The following is a 7,482-nucleotide window of genomic DNA, read 5'->3' on the forward strand; positions in this document are numbered from 1 at the left end:
AGAAGAAGTCTGGGCATCAAGAAATGCCCATTTATAGAAGCAGATACACATGAGAAGGTACACAAGGAAATAATTGGGTAATAATGGAGTAATTGAACAAAATGAATGTTGTGGAAACGTAAGACAAGCGGAGTCTGATATCTGCAGACAGTTAAACTGACAGACTGCTGATTGATTCCTGAGATCTCTCCTGAACGGCCCATTAGAGACTTGGAGCACAATGACTGCGTATTACAGTACATTTGAAACCCTCAAAGATTTTCCATTTGCTTCTTCCAATCTTATTTATGAATCAAATGACCCACCTATAAAAGGTCACGTGTTTCACAATCACAGAAATACAATCCCAGTAAAACAAACTGAAGCTCTGACTCTGCACCGCTACAGTCCCATGGGATGTTCCTTATACACTCCACTGTTTCTACAGTCAGTTTGATGGGTACATAATATACAGAAAACAAATACCTACTCAGTGAATATTTACGACCTAAAGAGGGGCCACGAGGACTTCCCCTCACTGATCTTGAGGCTCATGTTGAAGGACATTAACCTGCAACAATCACGGTTTAAGTCTCTGCTGACACTCAGAGCCACAGCTCCTGCAGGTGTAGTTATGGTAGAGGAGGAACAATGGCCACTCAGGAGGCCCTCGGTGAGGTGAGAGCCGGCCACTTGTACAGCATCCTTATATGCATTCTAAACACAGTGTGTTTCTCTTGGTGCTCGCTTTTGTGTGACTGTACACACGAGGAGGGGGTTTTAGCACAGATGGGAATCATAACTGAAGAGCTGTTCAGGTATTGAAGCTAATCAAGACCAGCCATTGTTCACTTAAACAGTACGTGACATACTGACAGAGGCACAGATTCATGTACACACTGCAGACAATCAGCTGCAGGCACTGGATGTGATGAACATGCCTTTAACCATCCTTAGGAGTGAAACAAATGCAGGGAGGATTACACACTGGGACATGTTTCATCACAAATCTTTTCAGTTACTTTTAAATGAGCAGATTTAGATGTTTAGTCTAAAATGTTTCCATTTACTTTTTAGCCTTCTGAGAGTTGCTAAGTCTTCTATTAACACTACTACTGGCTTTAATTTCAACAATTTCTATCACAACCTAGTAGGAAAAATTAGACAACATAAGCCTGCAGCAAGTTGTTTTACCGAGCGAGAGTGAACATGTATTTCAGATATTTGTAATTATTTTTTTTCTCTTAAAAAAGAACATTTAAGATATTCACATTGTCATTCTTTCAAGGACAAATGACAAACCTTTCACCATTCATGTGCACTGTGTTTCTCTTTACAGATCTCTGCAATCGTGCCGTAGACATACATATTACATTGTGGATATCTTCAGCAAGTCAGAGGTAGAGGCAACTTGCTTTTCAAGCGTATTATTGCACGCCAACTGTAACCACATATGACAGACAGTTTTAGTGCCATGTTGGGGAAGCCCTGCAGTAAATTTCAACCACAAGTCTCTAATGACTTCTCCACAAACTCGTTGCTGATGAGCTTTTCTATTTCAATTTATTCATTTACCACAGCAGCCACCATTACTTCTGCTAAAACTGCCACCATCTTTGTTGACATTGATATATAGTCACAATTGTGTGAAGGCAAACATAAGCTTTCGCATAGCCTGTAATAGGGTTGTCCCGATCCTAACGTAGGGATAAGGGCCTTTTCAGTTAAGCCAGATCCTTTGTTTACATCCACTGTCACATAGATGTCATGAATTTGAACATCTTTCTTCATAAATACAGCATTATCAATCACTAAATTATTATTATTATTATTATTATTATTATTATTATTATTATATGTTTTAAGACAAGAACAAATGATACCTGCCTCAAATACAAATCCACTGAAGCTTCTGACCTGGTTGAGCCTAGCTTAGATTTACACATGAGCACTTAAGCCAGACATCATTGAACTTCATGTCTTTGTCATTGTGCCCCTTGACGAACTATATCCCCCACAATGATCTCTGCTTGCCAACACAGAACTTCCCAAATCCTCTGGTCACGACAGTATTAAATAGCACGAGGCACAACCAGGTATTGCAGCTCGTCTACAATACTTTAAATGTGCATTTTCTACGAAAATGGTATCGGGTACTGGCAAACATTAAATTTTAATATGACTCGGACAGGATCATGGGCAAAAACTTGACCAGGACATCCATAGACTATAGTGTAACTGCTTAAATAAATTCTGTAGCTCTGCCATTACCCATTAAAACACATTTAGCACTAACTATACTTTGTGCTAATTAGCAAATGCTAGCATGCTACTATGCTAAACTGACATGGTTAACATGACGTCACATTAAACATCAGTAGGGCCTATATATCATGTTACATATCAATGTTTTAGCACTGACATTGCAAGCATGTTAGGATGAGAACATCAGGATTTAGCTGAACTGTGTTGCACGTTTTTATTTGCGCTACATGTGCAGAAAGGTGTACCTATGCAAACCACGTCTGTCTTTCAGTGCATGTATCCGATTTGCTACATAGCCACGTATCGTATGTTGTAGTGTTTGTGGATGGGGGAAACTATAGCTCGGGACACCCTGAGAGAGTTGATCTGAGGATGTTTCCTCTGTGACCCCATATTTCATGTCATAATAACATCCCCATGAGGACAGAAGGCACTTATAGCAAATAACCAGCTTAGCAAAATAACCAGGGTTAGCTTAACAATCATGAGAAAACAAACATCTATGTCCGTCCTGAAAGATCATGAAAGAGGCAAAAGAATCCCATGGAAACTGGATCCAAATCTGTGTTGGAGTTCATTTTCACTGGATTGTATCTTTATTAAATTACTCATTAGCTCTAAGATGTTCTACCTTATTGTATTGTCTCGTATCATTAAATAAACAAGTCTAACATGTATTTGGTTACTTTTCAGATGAAAGCACTTTTGCAAAACAGTTTCAGCATTATCTTGCTATTTCCATTCATACAAACTGATTTAATTTTCATATTGTTGATTCTCTTATGTTGCCCCTTTGTTAACCTTTTGTATTTTGACACATGTGGACGTGAAAACAGTCAGACCGAGAGAGAAATTAGATGGTAGCGATATGACCTGTCTGCGAGTTAAAACAACATGCCTGGTAAAGGCACGGGGTGATGGATACTTGGGTGAAGGTCAGTGCACTAAAGCAACAAAATAACCTCAAACTACCTGCATGATTTACGACCTGGAGTTGGAAATAGCATTATCAAATACCAGATATGTGGTGTAGTATGTGCTCTAGAGTGTGTTGTTTAAGTTTTTTTGTTTGAAATGTTACCATCCAGCTAGAGGAACGGTCAAACTAATGCACTGCAGTGACATTATTGTTGTCAGATGTCACACTGTGGTTGTAATTAAAGCTGCAATTTGGGCTTCCAATTCAAGCCCAGCAGTCCAGAGTTGTAGCTGTTGAAGTCACTGGTAAAATAATAGTGTTTTCCACGATTAAGTCCTAGTTAACAGTCTAAGAAGTAACTTTTTTTTTAAAATAGATGCAGAGTGTGAAGGCGCTCCAGCCTCGGCAGCAGCACACTAATGATGTTACCACAGCTTTATCTACATTTCAACAACTGTCAGAGTTAATATCCGGCATCTGATTTCCCAAAAGCCATTTAACAATCCACCTCAGCTCCTCTCCCACTGTTTGAACAGCAGAAACCGCTCAGATCCCAATCACTCTCCGCAGCGACACACTCGTGGACAGTCGTGGATTGCGCAATTAGAGACGAGGCGCTTGATGATGATGATATTCGGTACACAAAACAAAATCCCACTGAGCTGTGACGCACGGAGCCCTAACACCTTTCACAACAGCGGCTAAGAATACAATCCTTGTTAGCTGCTCGTGTACTTCATGCAAATCGGCGAAATAAATTCAAAACACATGTGGATTTCATTCATATTCATGAGAACAAGGGTGGAAAAGATCTCCCAAATGCATTCATAACACTTTTCTACAAGAATATCAATGAGGCGGTGTCACACGACCGCGCGCGCAACGCCGGCGTATCGTGATTGACGTTTAATTTCTGACACACTAGAGCGCTGCACTTGTTCAGAGCGATCAGGACATCGCAGACAACCTGTTTGTTTTGCCACCTGTGCCTTTTTTTCGCCTAAAGGTTATTGCATTTTGCCGGTGATGCGTATCATTTTACAGGGGCCCCTTGAAATCTAGACGTAGACTAGTCTGACCTCAGTTAACCGGCGTGAACCATAAGAACTCTAATTACCTTATAAACAGAGACCCTCTCCCTGAACCAACACGGCTACTCCTGGCTTTGTCTTGGAATGAAACGCACTAATTCACACCAGAGTCAATGTAGAAGGAAATTCAGTAAAAGCAAAAAAAAAAAAATGGAGGACGCAGATACAAACAGTTCATGCATCTTCACATTGGCCAGCTTCCCCTTCATCACGTCCGAGCATGCTCTTCTCTCTAAAAAGGATAACAACTACCAAAGAGTATCACACACACACACAAACACACAGCTGCGAGACAACACATGCGATCCGCCCGGTGGAAGCTTATTTGTCTTGCATTGCTGCCAGTGATATACAATAACATGTCTGCATTCCACACAAGAGAAGATGTTTGTGGAGACAACACAACATCTACACGCATTATAATGATAGATGGAGTTTGGCGTAAATGAATCGCTAATCAGTTGTTAATTTAATAATCCAATGATTGTATTTTTTAACAATATTTGGTTCCAGCTCGGGTGTGAGAATTTGCAGCTTTTAAATGTTTTTTGTCCATCTGAATATATGTGGGTTTTGAAGAACTGGCTGGACGAAACAGACAATGTGAGGAGATCACTGTGAGCTCTGTGAAGCTGGCATTCTTCTCATTTTGGACATTTATGAATGACTTATCAGCTAATAAATCAGAAAGAACTTGTCCTGTAATGAAAAAAAGAAGATGAGTTCTAGCAGAGTACTAAAAGAAGTCTAAAAAGCAGTTTAGTCTCATTAATATGCAAATGTACTGTACACAGCAGGTAGAATGAAATCTAATCTGATCATCTACCCCATACAGGGCACCTGTGATTAAACTTGAAGTTTTGTACTATGAATCTTTCTTCTGCTATCTTGTTCGGAAGAAAAAAAAAATCAGTTAATGAGTTCATTAATAAGCCAAGACCTTTAAGCAAAGGCTTCCAACAGAACAAAGAGGAAATGATCGTGAATTAAACATTGGTTATTAAAGGGATTGGAAATCTGTAAGGAAGCTTCATCAGTGAGTTCTTGGCTGTAAAAGTTTGTTGACCTTCAACAGACAGTTTGTAGTTTGCAGTGGTAAACTTTGGGTAATAAATATTTGCCAGTAGAACTTACTGAGAGTTATATAAATGTTTGAAAGTTTTGTCTATTTATTTATTTATTTTTAAATAACTCCTCTTGGTTATAAACATGGGAAAAGCACATATAACTGTCAAATAGTGACATCACAGAAATGAGCATCTGCTAATCTGCTCCAAATTACATCGAGTTTCCTCAGAGGTCTGATTCTATATCCAATAATCAGTGTCAAAGGATTCCTGATTATCTGTCTGCTGACTGAACCGGAGCTGTCTCACGCTCAGACTTTGTTTCTTTTCTCTCCTAACATCACTGTTTGGCCCTATCGTCACATTCCACGTCTACTCTACTCGTTTCATGGTTACATTCTACTTTATTGCCGCAAATATTCCCCAACCACCTCATAGCACGCATGAAGAGGCGGAAATATTTTCCAGGAAACTCCACAGATGTCAGAATTGTACGATGCCACTACACTAAATATGACTGTCTGATGCTTTCGCTGCCAAGAAGAACGTGGTGCATGAGCTTCAGTCAACCGACTCGTACGCAAAAACCTGCAACCCATTCAGTATGTTTGTACAAAACCATCTGCTAAATCAGAGGTTTCCTCATCAACAGCGACTCTGCCCAAATTCTTTTTCAATCTTCAGCCTCTTGCCTGGACTGCAGCGCTTCCCTGCTCGCCAGCCTCCAATTCCTTCAGCTCATCAGAAAGTAGTTTCCTCAACTGTGTTCTCGCTCTGTGTTTACCTGCTAGTTTCCAATCCAAGACCTTGGTTCTGACATGCTGGAATACATGTTTATCCAAAACACTGCAAAACACCAACAGCTCTCCACATTTGCTGCTTACGTGCCATGTTCTGTTATTCATTTCACACCTCTGCACGGCAAAGTTTTCTGCTGTCCTGCTCTTTAAAGTCCAGTTCTCAAGCACTAACCTAAAACATCACCGTGCGTGTATTAAAATTGACTGCACAAAATAAGACTTTATATCCTCATAAAATGGGCTCTAACGGTGGTAAAGTTACACATTGCAGACATTCTAACAGTGTGTCGCAGATTAATCAGACTGATGTGTATCAGTTGCACAAGATCAATTGTGCAACTGGTACGGCGATGATACTCGCACGGCAAACACTTATCTTGAAGAAAGCCAGAGCTGAGAGACTGATTGCCTGCTGCGGCATGAAGAGGGTAATAATTCTGGCAATTGAGCGGTCAGAGATAATGACAGGGAAGATTAAAGCAGGTATTGTGAATATTAATGTTAGAGGGGCAAACTGTTGCTGGCTGTCGTTCTGAGGAATACTTTAAGGTCAGAAATCTTTTATTTGCACAGATACTGTCCTTTGGAGCATCAAGAAACGTATAGAGGTTATATAGTCTGGATAAATATACACTGATTGATTGGAAAGGTCGGTTGAACACTTTAAATATGTTAACTCACACAGGTGTTTGCCTCAATTTCTGTAGTTCCACTTTCAGAAATTAATCACACAGTGACATCACACTGATCAGCCACAACATCAGAACTACCAGACTAATATTGTATAGGTCACCTTATACCGTCAAAACAGCTCTAACTCCTCGGGCCATGGACCTCAAGGAGTGTCTTGTGGTGTCTGGCACTGGGATGTTGGCATCACATCCTTTGGATCCTGTGGCTTGTGAGGTGGGGCCTCTATAGATCAGGCTTGCTCTGACACATGTGTGGCCTAGCGGGACGTATTGTCCTGTTGATGAAGACTTCGACCATCTGGGAGTTGTAGGTTTAGACAAAACATATTTTCTACCCAAAACGTAGGGGTGTCTGTGTAAGGATGGAGGTACAAGTTAGGAACAGGGCTTCCACCCAGGAGACAGACTGTTATTCTTAGATTTAACTTTCATTATCATTCGTTGTTTACTTTTGGATTTCACGCGCTGTTTAATTCACCAAAATGATGTGATTAGATTTAGGAGAGTATCACGTGTTAGTTCACACCTCTACAGTGATGACTACAATTACTTGGTTTGGTTTTGGAAAACAGCCCAGTTTGGGTTAAAATATGAGTCTTTCACAACACGTCTGGAGCTTTTCCTCCATTTTTGCGGGTTACCAGAGTGGCGAGTCCCACCCCGTCCTAA

General features: G+C 40.4%; 1 protein-coding gene across 2 annotated transcripts in view; it reads right to left on the minus strand.

Annotated features, from left to right (window-relative positions):
- The window catches only part of ccbe1 (collagen and calcium binding EGF domains 1), a 42,717-nt gene that overhangs the window by 17,346 nt on the left and 17,889 nt on the right, over positions 1 to 7,482 (minus strand). The window lies entirely within an intron of this gene.

Source organism: Stegastes partitus, unplaced genomic scaffold (assembly GCF_000690725.1).
Source record: "Stegastes partitus isolate 25-593 unplaced genomic scaffold, Stegastes_partitus-1.0.2 Scaffold1141, whole genome shotgun sequence".
NCBI classification, from domain to species: Eukaryota; Metazoa; Chordata; class Actinopteri; family Pomacentridae; genus Stegastes; species Stegastes partitus.